This window comes from Heloderma suspectum, chromosome 2, assembly GCF_057233095.1.
Source record: "Heloderma suspectum isolate Gila_16-S chromosome 2, 16-S_ref, whole genome shotgun sequence".
In the NCBI taxonomy this organism is placed as follows: domain Eukaryota; kingdom Metazoa; phylum Chordata; class Lepidosauria; order Squamata; family Helodermatidae; genus Heloderma; species Heloderma suspectum.
In genome coordinates this window covers 185104169-185118802 of record NC_139459.1, presented here as the reverse complement: position 1 = coordinate 185118802, position 14634 = coordinate 185104169, and the positions used below count along the sequence as shown (strand labels likewise).

General features: G+C 46.5%; 1 protein-coding gene across 3 annotated transcripts in view; it reads right to left on the bottom strand.

Annotated features, from left to right (window-relative positions):
* The window catches only part of NFE2 (nuclear factor, erythroid 2), a 30690-nt gene extending 18438 nt beyond the window's left edge, over window positions 1-12252 (bottom strand). For 2 of the 3 annotated variants that reach the window (XM_084836699.1, XM_084836697.1), the window contains exon 1: window positions 12027-12252. The gene's annotated coding sequence lies outside the window, so the exon portion shown is untranslated. Of the gene's footprint in view, window positions 1-10948; window positions 11039-12026 lie in introns of those variants that run through there. The other variant, XM_084836698.1, reaches the window with a different exon arrangement.
* Between the last annotated feature and the right edge of the window lie 2382 nt (window positions 12253-14634).

The window sequence follows — 14634 nt, the reverse complement described above, 5'->3', positions numbered from 1 at the left end:
GCTCTGTGAAACAGGTTTCTTAGCCATGAGTTCCTTCAAAGAACTCTGCAAATTGTACAAGTTAGTAGTAGCCATCTGCAAAGGATCATTCCAGGTAGAAGTGTACACTGGGAGTGGGAGAGGGGAATCAGGCCTCTTGGCCCTGGCCCCTGGCCCCAACTTCCAAGGGTTGAAGGTGTTGTTTACCCAAGATCCTACACATGACCCCTAACTTGCAAATATGGAATGTACAGATTGCCTGTACGGCCGCATCTACATGGCACTGATTTCATTGTTTGCTTGTAGGAGCTGCACAGTATTAGCACTGTGAATTAATAACTGGGGCAGTAGATGGGAGTGTTAAAGCGGGCTTCCCAAGCCGGGAAGAGCAGAGAGCGCAGAGCTGGGGAGGAGGGTGCGCAAATAGCATGTAGGACTTGCTTGCGAATCGACGTTCATAACAAACCCCGCATACACATTTCTGAGGCAGGCAAACAGGTAGCCGCTGCATCCAGAGACTGAGCTGGCACTGAGAGCAGGGAGCTCAGAGCTGGGGAGGAGGAGGAGAGAGAAAGTCGCACATAGTCTATTAACTGCCCAATCAACAGGCTCCCCGCACAGTCCTTTCTACCCAAAATGAATGTTTGTAAAGAACTTATCTCATTTGGGTGGCTACTGAGAATCCTGTCACAGCCCTCCTGCCTTCTTGATTGGGAGGCATGGCAGTTAAACAGGTTTGGAACCGGTTTAAATGTGTAATGTAGACATACCCTCAGGGTGGGTTCACATGTCACTTTAAGCCATGGTGGTTTATAAACTACTCACAGTAGCTTATAAGCTACTGTATCCCCCACACAATCGGACAAATAAGCTACTGTGCGTAGCTTATTTTCCCCGCCCTCGCTCCTCCTCCCTCTACAGTCCTCCTGCTCAGCTGGGGTGGTATCCCAGCTTCGTTTGGACTAGATATCATGCCTAGCCCTTGCGCCACAGCTGCATCACATTCCTCTGTCCGAGCCACCCGAAGGAGCAAAAACCCCATTTGCACTAAAAAGGGGGTGCAATCTATAAACCCTTGGAAGTTTGCAGGATTGGGACGAAACTTCATACACAGCTTGCCCTAGTAGGGAAACACCCCATGCACCATCAAAACCCCGCACGATTACACACAGAGGAGCAAAAACCCTGTGTGCAGCAAAATAATGTTAGGCAAATATAAGGTTTGAATGTTTGCAAGCAAATTTACTAGGGGAATTTGTTGATAATCTCTGCCTGTCTGTCTCATACACATACACACACAGACGCACACACACACACACACACACACACGATTTCAATTTTAATTTGAAGCTCTTACATCCAAGCTTAACACAATAACTACTGCTAATTCAAGCATTCCAAAAACAGCCTCTATTGGCCAGAAAAACCACATGGTTCAATCCTTCTAGAACTGTACTACTTGAGAATGCAGGCAAGGGAGCACCTTTGAATGCTCCCCTGTATCAAACATCCTGTGTGTTGTTGTCAGGAAGAAAGAAATTTACCGAAGAAATGTGAGGGATCAAACAACTGGGGAAAAACGTGCCTAACAAACTCCCTCACCAAAATCCAGCTGTGTAAAAAAAAACAAACCAGTACGTTTGTTAAGTTTGTATCCCCACATCTCCACCAAATGGTGTGCAAGGCGGCTATTTCTAGATTTACTATTTTTCAAGGAATGCAACTCTTACATTTACATTGAGGCAGCTGGATCTGATTACCTGGGTTAACCAATCAATGGTGATGACCAGAAAATTTGCACTATATGTCTGATTAAGTTAAATAATCTGATCAAACCCACTTAGAGATGAGAACTGGCAGATTCAAGCATCTGCATTCTCAAGTGATACAGTCCTGGGAGAATTGTACCATGTGCTTTTTCCCTGAATTTTGAATAAACTGTCACTGATGTTTGTTTCTTTCTGCCAAAAGATCCACAGGGGGATCCTTTACTGTTAATGCACATCCAGAGGTCTCTGATTTCAAGAATCAGGAGGCCTATTTTAGTGCTTCCAGACTCCACAGTCTAGTTGCACAGGCTGCTTCAGACACATTGCCTCCGTGTTGGTCCGTATGGCTGAGTCCCTGAAAGAAGTAGCGTGGTGTGCCAAGAGCTGGTGGCCTCAGCCTTTTACGTGGTGCACTGTCCGTGTTCCCAATGTGTGCTACAGAACCTAGGTAGGGGCATAAAGGATGCTGAGATCATGCCCATGAAGCAGTAGCTCCACGCCAGACACAGTGTGGGAGATCTGCGAGCGGGATCTCCTACAGTCTTGAAAAGAATATTAAGAACAGCTTTGGCTGGCAGGGAGGCTTAACCCATTCCCCTGCACCATTTGCCTGCTTGAAATCCCCCCACCCCTTTGTGGCTGCTATTCACCCCATAGGGCAAAACATCCAGGGACAAAACACCCAGGGATCATACAGGTGATTATGGAGCTATGACAATCATATGTCATAAGTCAGGCGCTTCCCTTGGTCCCACCACCATTGGAGGCACGTTCAGTGGACATGCAAGACAGGCCCTTCTCGGTGGCCGCTCCCAGAATCTGGAAACCACTGCTAAGGGAAGTTAGGTCAGCGTCCTCTCTGCTGTCCTTCCTCCGGCAGGCAAAGACATTTATATTCAGGCTGGCCTTTGACATGGGGCTTCTCCACATGAGGTTTTTATCCCGCAGTTTACTGCTACTGCTGCTGCTGCTTCTGGATTCTTTGCAGGATTTTAAATCGGATCTTTACCCAGCTGTTTTTTCTTTACTGGTAATATGGTACCTGCCATTTACACTGGTGGCTGGAGCCTGGCGGGATGTTTTCAGAGGTCAGCAGCATTGTATGCCCCACCACAGCAGAAGTATGTTGCCAGGAGGTGGAGGTTTGATGGCGCTACTTGAGAAAATACTGCATTTCCCCGTTAAGAAATAACATGGGGAAATGGGGGTGGGGGGAGAGGCAGGACAACAGCTGCAGGGCAACAACATCGTGTAAAGTGTGTGGAAAATATCATGACCGAAAAATGACAATCACACAAAAAAAAACTCCGTGTGAGGGAGCCCATAGAAGCTGGTCTGTTGCTGAAGGGGTTTCTATTGGGTTGGGTGTTATTTCTTTGCTCAGTGTGTTTTTAATTGTGCTATTAATTTATTTGTTTTTGATTGTTTTAATTAATTGTTTTGTTTTAATCTTGGTCTAATTATTGTTATCTGCCTGGATATTGTAATCTGCCTTCCATTTTTTGATGGAAAGGTAGGGATATAAATCTAATACGTAATTAAATTGTCAGAGTTTGGAGTTTGTGGGTTGTGCCCAAACTGACCACTTGGTTGGCAAAAGGAAAATACTGCTCACAAAATGGCCCCTTTTGAGAACAGAAGCTCATTCTGTGAATGGAGCAGTACATTTGGATCCTGTCCGAAGCTGTAGCATGTGCATGGCCTATATGCTTGCTGTTGCACCCCAATACCTGCTTCACCTGAACATATGTAAATAGGTTATTACAAAGACATCTGGCGTCACCAGTGTGTTCACCTACAATGCCAACTGACCTAGCGAAAGGAGCAACCCGCAATTTCCCACAGCTTTTAAAAAGGACAGTGCAAAATATTAAGATTCCAGTGCATGAACAGCTGGAGTGGGGGAGGGGAGCAGGGACCTGATCCGATCAATAGGATCGCAACACCTGGATCTACATATACATGGATCTACATATCGGTGTGCACGGATCCATGCACAATGGGATGTGTTTGTGCCAGCTTTCCCCCAACCTGGTGCCCTCCAGAATGTGTTGGTCTGCAACTCCTGTAATGCCCAGCCAGCATGGTCTATGGTGCCAAGCTAGGGAAGGCTGGTTTATGCAGTGTGTCATGTCATCCATCCAGTCCTCTGACGTTGGGCCCTGCTGCCTACCTAACACATGAAATGAGACAATGTACCGGAGCTGACTTTCATCCAAGATTTGCAGAACCAAAACTCAAATATGAGAATGCATTAAAAGGAAAGGAATGTTTGCCTTGCTGTACATGGGGAAAGCCGCCATTTCAGTTTATTCTTTAAGCCCAGAAAGTTTGAGAAAAACACCCAAGTGGAAACTTCCCAGTGATGAAAAAAAGACCTTTATAAAGTCGAGAGCCAAGGATCAGAGTGATTTCCCCTTTATTCAACATTCAGTTGCCTTTTCTGTCACCTATCCGCAGTTCAACTCCACTTTTTAAACCCTTTTTTCCTTGCATTGTGGCACTGGCAACCCATTCCCCAAGCTCTGAATGCAGCATCCAGAAGAAGGAGCAGCTCCAGGCAGTTTTCTTCCCCACTCCAACACATGGCTCCAAATTACTATGGGACTGCTGAAAAATAGAGGGGAGAAAGAGGTTTTTGTATTGTTGCACAGCCTTCCCCTGCCTGGCACCCCATAGATCTGTTGGACTTCAACTCCCATCATCCCCAGCCAGAAGGGACATGCTGGCTGGGGCAGATGGGAGTTGATGTCCAACACATCTGGAAGGTGCCGGGTGGGGGAATGCTTTGTTGTTTGGGGGATAATTTCAATGGTGAAACACCAGCTTTTCATGCAGAAGGTCTCATGTTCAATCCACATTGACTCCAGGTAGGGCTAAGAAAGACTCCTGTCTGAAACACTGGAATGCTGCTGCCAGTCAGAGTCCTACATGGCTTGGGAACAGGCTGTATGAAAGACCACATTCTCCCATATGAGCCTGCCTGGGTTTCAAGAGCCTCTGGAAAGACCCCTCTCTCTGTCCCACCACCATCAGAAGCACATTTGGTGAGAACAAGAGGGACTTCTTGGTGGCTGCTCCCATGCTCTGGACCTCCCTACCAAAGGAGGCCAGACTAGCTCTAACTTTGTTGTCCTTCCAATGGCAGGCAAAGATATTTTTATTCAGACAGGCTTTGGGTTTTTAAGCTGGTGGGTGTTGTTCATTTCTTTTTTGGATGTGTTTTTAATTGTTTTGCTTTGATGTTTTAATTTTTTTTGTATTTTAACTTGTATTTTATTGTTGATAGCTGCCTTGAGCTGTATTTGTAGTGGAAAAGTGGGATGTAAATGTAATAAAAATAACAGACAGATAGACAGACCAATGATCTGACTCAGTCTGTTCCTATGACTAAGTCACAACTAACTTTTGCAGGATTGGGCCCACTATATTAAAAAGTTACCTATCCCATAGTCTTGTGGGATGCAGTGGGTGAAAAATCTATTTATATTTTTCATGAGGCTGAGAAAGATAAAATGCACCATGGGATCATGTTGGGAGCCCCCCCCCCCTCTTTCAAGGATTCCACGTTGTCCTTGTGATAAATACACCCACAGCCAGAGCAGAAACCTCTAGGTACCAACATGCTTTGCTGACCTCTGCTTGTGAAGTGTCTGAATTGGGAAAAATATTGGACACAGTCTAGCTGGCTAGCATCGTAGATGGGGCTTGGAAAGACTGCGGTAGCTACAACAAGCTCATCTTGAACTGTAAGGGCATGAGATGGGAGCGCATTGGGTTTCGATACATTGCACAGAACAATAGCAGAATGATACAGCTATGCACACAGCAATGCTGATAAAAATCCCAGGCAATCAAATGCCTGGGCATCTAGAAAATGAACGCTATTGCCTTGGAATGTTAACATTATTATTATTATTTTAAGTCTGCTAACCACCCTGCTCTATAAAAACAGATTTATTTATGGCACATAAAATACCCCAACTCTTCTTCTGAGGAGTTCAGAACAGCTTGCGTATGGAGCATATTATCCACACAACGTATATTGGTGTTGCACCACAGATCATGATAAATTCTAGAGGGGCAGCCATGTCAGTCAGTCACGGCAAAGGATCGTGGTGGGGCACCCAAAAGTCTTCCAAATGTATTGTGGCATAAAGCTTTTGTGGAGTAGAGCCTGCTTCATCAGATGCCAAAATGTGCACTGGCCCATGAAAGCTTACACCAAAATAAATCTGGCTTTAGGATGCCACGGGATTCTTTTTTGTTTTCACTATCATGGTTTCCCTCAAAGAAACTTGGCAGTTGTTGTTTGCTGTGAGTTTCTCTCTGAAGAGATCCCTATGTCTTTCCCAACTGGGTGCTCTCCAGATTTGTTGGACTACAGCTCCCATCATTCCCAGCCAGCATCTCCACAGAACTACAATCTCCAATTTAGTCACTGCACAGGGTCCGCACCAAAGGTCAACATGGCTGGACACCTGCCAAGGGCCCTCCCCCCAGCAGGGGCCCACCCACAACAGCCCCTTGGACTTGCCCCTCCTCTTCATCATTGCAACCTGCTTGCTCACCCACCTCTCGCTCTGGCCCAGGCAATGGTGGTGGCAAGGAGGAGGAACAGCAGATGCCACAGCCTGCTTGCTCCCCAGCTCCCTGTCTGTCAAGCAAGCAAGTGGTAGGGAGGAGAAGGAGCAAGAGCAGCTGGTGACAATGGCACTGAGAAGGTCAACTCGCTAGGGAGGGGACCCATTGAGAGCATCTTGCCCAAGGGCCCTGCAAATCAGTGCTATCTCCACTGATAGTGCTATCTCCAGTAAGGTAATGGGAAAAACGTCTCTCTGAGATCCTGGAGGGCTCCCACCAGTCAGAGTAGACAATACTGGTCTACATGGACAAGTGGCGCTTGCGCTCTACACCTCTCAGGTCTAGGAGTGTGGGTTCCAGCTGCATTTGAGTACCTCTCATTTGAGCCATTATCCACTGGCCATGATTTCCAGTGTAACTGTGGCATACTCCTGCTGCCTGGGACAATGATACCAGCTAACTCTAGAAGGCAAAGTACTGCTATTCTGGGAAGCCCCACAGATCTGAAAGCCAATGAACCCTGCCCTCTTCCCCATCCTCTCTCTGTGGTCCGTTATCGCCTCTCACCCTTTGCTTTTCCCGTGAATGTTTCGACAGAGACCAGCCCTGCAATTTCCTTACTCTCTGCTGAGATGTTGCGCAAGAAAAGAAACCACACCCAGAGCTTTTTAGACACCTCCATTCTACTGAGGCCGATGGCAGGGGAAGAGGATGCATGAATATATGAGCAAGGCTTCAGCGGAGTTTCTGAACTACAAATTCCCAATCACATTTCTCCCATCCCCAAAGCCAAATAATCAGGCAAATTAGATACGTTTTTCAATGGATGAGACAAATTCTATCAATGACTTTCAGTCATGAAAGCCAAGTGGAACGTCCAAGTGCAGAGGCAGTATACCAGGCCCTGGGGCCAAACAACAGGGGATAGGATTTGCATTGTGATCACCAGAAGCATTTAGCCAGTCTCAGCCTTTCCTAACCTTGGATCCCCAGACATTGTTGGACTACAACTCCCATCATCTCTGACCACTGGCCATGCTGCCTGGGAATGGCCAGTGGTCAGACAACATCTGGAGACCAAGGTTGGGGGAAGCTGGCTCAATTAAGCAAGGCAGTTCTTGTGTCTTTATTGACTGGTAGAATTTATTATATCAGGATGTGACTGGAGTAGCCTACCTGGTGCCCTCCAGATGTTTTGGCCTACAACTCCCATAATCCCTGATTATTGGCCATGCTGGCTGGGGCTGATGGGAGTTGTAGGCCCAAACATCTGGAGGGCATGAGGTTGCCTACCTTACACAAATTAATGGAGCAGGAATGGGATAGGTCTACCAATGGCTGTTAGCTGCGATAGCTAAGCTGAACCTCCATGTTCAGAGGCGGTATACCCCAACTACCAGGTGATAGGGACAAGCAACGGGAGAAGGTCATCGCCTTCATGCCTGGCTTGAGGGGTTTGCAGGGGTATCTGGCTATCTGCTAGTGTGCAAATAGAATGCAAGACTAGAGGGATCTTGGTCTGAAATGCCCTTCACACACATGCTGAGCAGCAGGGGCGGAGGAGTCACTTCAATGTGGTGCAATCCCGCACCGCAGGAAATTGTGTCTGAATAATGCAACCCTGGAAGCGGAGCTGATCACATGCCAATTCCGTGGAAAAGACCTACACAAACGGCCCTGCCTATGAAGCCGTGTTGTTCAGAACTCTCCCCCAACCACGACCACCACAACCCCCAAAGGGCACCTCATCCGACAAGGCAATCATGTTCCTATGCAACCAATAAGCAGCACTCAAACCTTGATTCCGGACCAGCCAAAGATGCACAGAATGGGGCAAGTTCATTGCTGCAATACATGTTTGTACAGCACAACAAAGAGACTTCTCAAGGGGTGGTTTGCGGAGGGATCATAAAACTCAGCAGCAGAGCTTTGCATGCAGAAGGTCCCGAGTCCAATCCCTGGCACCTCCAGTTAAAAGGACCTGGTAGCAGGTAATGGGGATTGGCCTCTCCCTGCCTGAGACCCTGCAGAGCCACTGCCAGACAGAGGAGGCAAAACTGGGCTGGATGGACAAAGTGCCTGAGCTAGAAGACAGCAGCTCCCTGTGTTCCTACACTGAGCCTTCCCAACTGACCCACCAGGCATCTGCCTCCTCAGCTTCCCACTCACCCCTACTGCAGTTGACCTTGCAACTCACTTTGCTACAGAGCTGACCGTAGCTCCATCATGTTGATGAGCATGATCACACAAAACGTGGCAGCCAGGGTCAAGGTGCTGGCTGCTACTATAGGAAGTAGGGTGGCCGCTTATGAATCACACACAATGAGGAAAGGCATCACCAAAAGGGAGGGCAAACTTTGAGTAACATTTGCATATGCTAATGTCTTTGCATAGATGCACATGTAGAAATAATTATTATAATTCAAACAGAAGTACAGTACAGCTCATCATAGTGTGGGAGACTGTGAGCAGGTGGCCTGTGTGCCTTGCTCAGTCTGCTGCCCAGGTGCTCGCTGTGGATGGACGACTGGAATTGGGCAGGACAGCCCTTTCGAATGCGAAAAGGGCTTCTCCGTGGTGGCCCCCCCATTTATGGAATCATCTCCCCGATGAGCCCTGCCTGGCGCCAACATTGTCATCTTTCTGGAACTAAGTTAAAACTGCCCTTTTCTCTCAGGCATTTGGTAGCATATAAGGAGTCTCTTTGATTGTCTCTCGCTGATTGTTTTAAATTTTAGATATATGCTGCTGTGGTTGTTGTGTCCTATTTGTTCTATGTCATTACATGCATGGTTTTATACTTTATATAATGTACTTTAATACTTCTTAAATTTTTGTGAACCGCCCAGAGAGTTTTGGCTATGGGGCGGTATAGAAATATAATAAATGAAATGAAATGAATGAAATGGAGGGCCCCTTCAAAAAGGGGTCTGTCCTCTGTAAAAGAGGACACATGGTCAGCAGGCGCTCAGGACAGGCCCACAGGATTTACAACTTTACAACTTTACAACTGAATTGAGTAAACACTGCTCCATAATAAGGCAGGTACTGATACAGGTATGCATGTATCCTAGACACATGTATAACACTTATTCATGTGGGGGCTATAATGGGTGCGGTGGGCATGGAAGATCTGAGTGACATGCGCATGCAAGCTATACATGTGGCTATGTGAATCTGAATTATGTGCATGTTTGGCACACATATACACACAGATGCACATAGGGCCCACAGGTCGAAAGGAGGGGGGGACATTCCAATATCTGTCCTTAGTGCAACATGCGAAGTTCACTCCAGATAGCCCATCTGGAGCTCCAGAGTAGAGAACAGAAAAGAGAAAAGTCATCAAGGGTCTACTCAGGAGAGGGCAGCAGAGTGAGGACACATGCACATACATGCATATGCATAAACACACAAAGATGTGCATGGGTATATAATACATATATGTGTATATACATGTATATATGGTCACACACACACACATAGGCATGTTCACAAGTACACACCTAACAGTGGCTCCAAAGTGTGAATCTTTGGCTGCACTGTCATTAATGAAACCCAAATGAAAATCAAAGACCACCTAGAAAAAATGTCCATCTTAACAGAGATCTCTCCACAGACTTAACTCACATCCCTGCTAGACAGTAACACCCCCACCAAGTAGATTATACAGGCAGCTTGGATAATACAGATCTATGTGCCACAAATCAGAAAGAACAAGCAAGCCATAAAGGAGCATCCCCCAACACCCCCCCACACACACACACACAGAGAGAGAGAGAGAGAGAGAGAGAGAGAGATTGTAACATGGGAGATTCCAGAGTTCAAACCCTCCTGAAAAATCATACCCTCTGGAAGCAGCCTTATCCCCCCATTCCAGATTCGGGGGGAGGGGGTGCTAAGGAAAGGCACTTTGACTATGCTTGAAGGTACTCCTTTCTCTGTTATTATATTTTGTCTTGCCCATCCACCAAGGAGCTCAGAATAGCTTCTTAGGCTCACAGCAACCCTATGATGTAGGTTAGGCTAAGAGATATGGCACATCTGCAGCCAATCAAAAATCTGAGGAAGTGGGGTACTGGTAACATTCTCCTCAACAGTGGCCAGGATGATATTGGCTGGAGGCATGCTATAGTTTTAATGAGTTAATCTTTAAGGTGCCACAGGACTCTGTTGTTGTAATTTTAGGGGTGAGGGTTGAGAGAGGTGTTGCTTAATGTGGGGGACACGCACGCACATTTTGTCCCACCACTGCCTCTGGTCAAAACAATTTTGCATGTTTCTGAAATAATACCCAAACTTGCACATCCTGTTTACCAGAGGCAAAAATGCAGCGAGTATACACAACACAAACAGTAATCTCCCCCACAGCCACTTTCAACTCTCCACAAAACCAACCAACCAAAAACAATAGTCTGTCTCTAGTCAGTGATGACGGTCTCACCAGGTGGTTACCTCTAGTCATTCTTCAGTGTAACTTGGTCAAGATCACCAATGGAGCTTCAAGGCTGAGCGAGGATTTGAACCCGGGCTCCCCACATCCAAACCAAATGCTCTAGCCACCCTGGCTCACATACCTCACATGTTCCCAGACTGAGCCATAAAATCCCTAATACCTGGGTTCAAATTAAGTCTTGGTTGATTTACACCAGAGGAAATTTGCCAGCTGCATCCATTCTAAACAACTTCCATCCGGTATGGCGATCTGAAAGTTCATGTTTTCTCCAGGATTTCATAACCTCCTTGCATCGTTATATGTAACAGCCTTCACAAACATGCCTGCTGCAAATGCCAATGTTAATCCAGGGGGTGGTGGAAGTGTTTTTTGTTTGTTTGCAAACAGCCACTCAATTTTTCTGCTGCTGCTATCTACTACGACAACCACTTTTGGTCATACTTTCTCAGGCTTGTACATAGAAGAGACTTGGCGATATGCGGGATTCTCCTTATTTGTACGTCTCTGTATTGCGGAGTGGTGTTTGTGCACCAGAGTGTTTGTGTGCAGTGCTGGTTACAAGTGAATCGTTACGCTGGTGCATGCTCCTATGTATACTGGAGACTACTGTTTGTATATAGTCTGGGGTGCATCACTCGTGTGTATTCACTGATCTCACCCTGGAGTTTGGACCTCTCTAGAAAACCATAAAAATTTTCCTAGCCAAAGGTATGAAAGAAAGAGAGACTCCAAGGATAAAGCTAAAGGTTCCTGATAAAAATTTCACACAAACACACCTGCAGACTCAACATCAGATCAGAACTGTTGGGCAAAAGAAGCCGCTTGGCTCCTGACTATTAACACATGCACAAGTCCCTGGGACCATGTTGTGTTATTATGAGAACCTCTGAGCAAAGTACCTGCTCATGGTGGAAAAACACTTGAAATGGAACAAGAACCTAAGGAGTGGAGTCAGGAACCACAGACCAGCAGGATTTGCTTCCCAGGGGAAGATTTTGAATGTGATGCCTAGCCCTACGGATACGGGAAATGGCTGGCCGTGGGGTTTCAAACACTCGTGTGGAAAGAGTGCTCGTTCAGTAAGAACGTCTCCGTTTGAGATCCTGTCCCTCTTGATCTAACTTCATCCCCCTCTCACCTGGCCATGCATTCAGGGACACAAATAGCCCTCCGCCCTCTTCCTTCCCTAAGAGAAATGGAAACAATGGTACCCTTTCAGGTTGTGACATGGTCCTTACCTGCTGGAATTCCTAGCTGCCTAGCCAGGTGTGCAGCTTGGTGGGTGGGGAAGAGACGGCTTTCCCTCCAGAACGTGCAGGAGAAAGGACCCCCAATTTTCCCAAGGGGTGAGCACCGTTCCCCTCTCTGGGCCGGGTTGCTAAGGGGCTTCAGGGTGCCTCCATTGCTGCTCCATTGCAGTCCCACAGACTCCAGGTGGCCAGAGCTGTGCAGTGTGTGTGCCCCGCCTTGCGTCGCTGGGGGCTGCTGATATTACATAACAGGAGCCGCCCCTGTGCAAGGGGCAGGGAAACCACAGTAGCGGCAGTGGTGGAATTGGCCCAAGGGTTCCCTTCCCTCCCACAAGCCTTTTATTGCAACCTGCCTTTCCAAGAAAGCCCACAGAATACTGCCCTATCTAAACTTACAGCACGCAAAGGAAGAGAGTGCACAGACACTACAAAACATACACACATCCCCAAGCAGAAAGAAAGCCAGAGAGTATATAAGCCAGTCTGCTGCTACCATACATACACACACACATACGCACACACACACGCGCACACACATACACACATATATATATACACACAGACAGGCAGATATAAAGGGAAGCCAGAAAATAGGAGAAAACAAAAAGAGGGAAGAACGCCAAAGAGCACACACAAGACTGCACTACACTACGACACAGGCACGCAAAGAGCACACCCACACTGTGACACAACATATCCGCCCTAAAACAACACTTGGCACAGCCACAATGCACACACTGTATTGTGACAGTTCCACAGGCTTACAACAAAGAAAGCCACACAATGCCACAAAGCAACACACCAAGCAAAAAGACATTTCACATACAAGGCCCACTGTTAAAGAAACACAGCTACACACAGAGAGAGAACCACAGGTTGTAGATAGACTACAAATCCAAACCATATTTAAATGTGTCCTCACGGTATTCCTCAATGGCTTATGGGAATGATCATTTTGTGACAATGCTAAGAATTCCTGTGAGAGAGTTTTAATCCTCTGAGACTACAGTTCCCAGGATTTCTTGGAGGAAGCCATGACAGTTACACTAGACTACATTAGCAGTGTAGACATCATTCTTACTTTCTCATACCCTCTCTTTCTTTCACACTCACTAAATTCCATATTCTCACAAGCATCCCTCTCCAGTGTTCCAAATGCAGAATGCTCCTGAGGATTTACAGCTGCATTCCTGCCATCTACTCTCTCTCAACATCTCGGACCAAGGGTGCTTCCAGACAGAGGGCTCCTTGCACTACCAGTGAGAAGGCATTGTGCAGCTATTTTGTCTTCTCTTTCTTGACAAATTTTCTGAAGTAAGAGAAAAGATGGAAGTAGTGGTGGGAAAACACAGGAGGGTTACAAGTTGAAGATGCCATCATCTGGACCCCCTGTAAAATTCCATGGATGAGGCAGGCTGATGGCACCATAAAAGCATTGTCTGGAAGCATCCGACGCCTACAGCTGCCACATTTTACAAGTCCTGCTCCTGTGCCATTAATAGGCTCCTGACAGGCAGAAATCAGTCAGCTGAATCTTTCCCCAGCACGTATCCCATGACTGCTAATGTTACTGAGGAGTCTTTGGTGAGGGGCTTGTCAAAAGCTTTTTCAAAGTTCAAGTATATAGTATTTACTAGATCACCCTGATCCACATCCTTGCTGACACTCTCACTAAAAGGTTAGTGAGACAGGACTTACCTTTACAGAAGCCATGCTGTTTCTTCTTCAGCATGACTTGTTCTTCTGTATGTTTGATAATGTTATCTGTAATAATACTTTCCACCATCTTAATAGATGTTAAGTTAACTGGCCTGTAATTTCCCGGACACCGCCCCCACCCCTGGATTCCTTTGTTAAAAACTGGTATTGCCTGCTTTCCAGTCCACTGGTACAGAGGCCAATCTTTGGGACAAGTTACATATTTTTGTATTAAGATCAGCAATGTCACATCTGAGTCCTTTAAGAGCTCTCAGGGGGATGCCATCCAAACCCGGTGATTTGTTAATTTTTAATTTGTCAAAAAGGCCTTGAATTTCATTTCTTGTCATCACTATTAATTTGCCTCAGTTCTTCAGACACCATTTCTGAAAAAGTCAGTTCAGGCACAGGTGTCTGAGGCCCTACATCTTCTGCAGTGAAGACAGACACAAATAATTCAGGCAGCTTTTCGGTAACCCCCTTATCCTCCATTAGTGTGAAACCCATCCACCCCCCATCTCCTAGTCTGCATGAGTTGGGAAGGTGTGTGCTAGTATATCATGTCTACATGGCGCAGGTTATTGGGGTGTCCTGTCCTAGCCTATATATGTGTGAAGGAAGTTGCAGAAATGTACCAACTGAATGGGCACATATGTACAAGTATGCTGGCAGGGGTGTGTGTGTTAGTCTATTGTGCATGTGAAATGAATGGCATAGCTGTTTCCACCCCCAAGCTGCATGTTTGAAATATGCTTCAGGTATGCACCAATCTGATATGCACACCAATCTGGTATGCACCTAATTGTGTGTTTGGGGTATGGTTGATCTAGTATGTATATTGGTGAGAAGGATATCCTGCACCATTATCCATCTGTGGACTTCTACTGTTATGCAACTC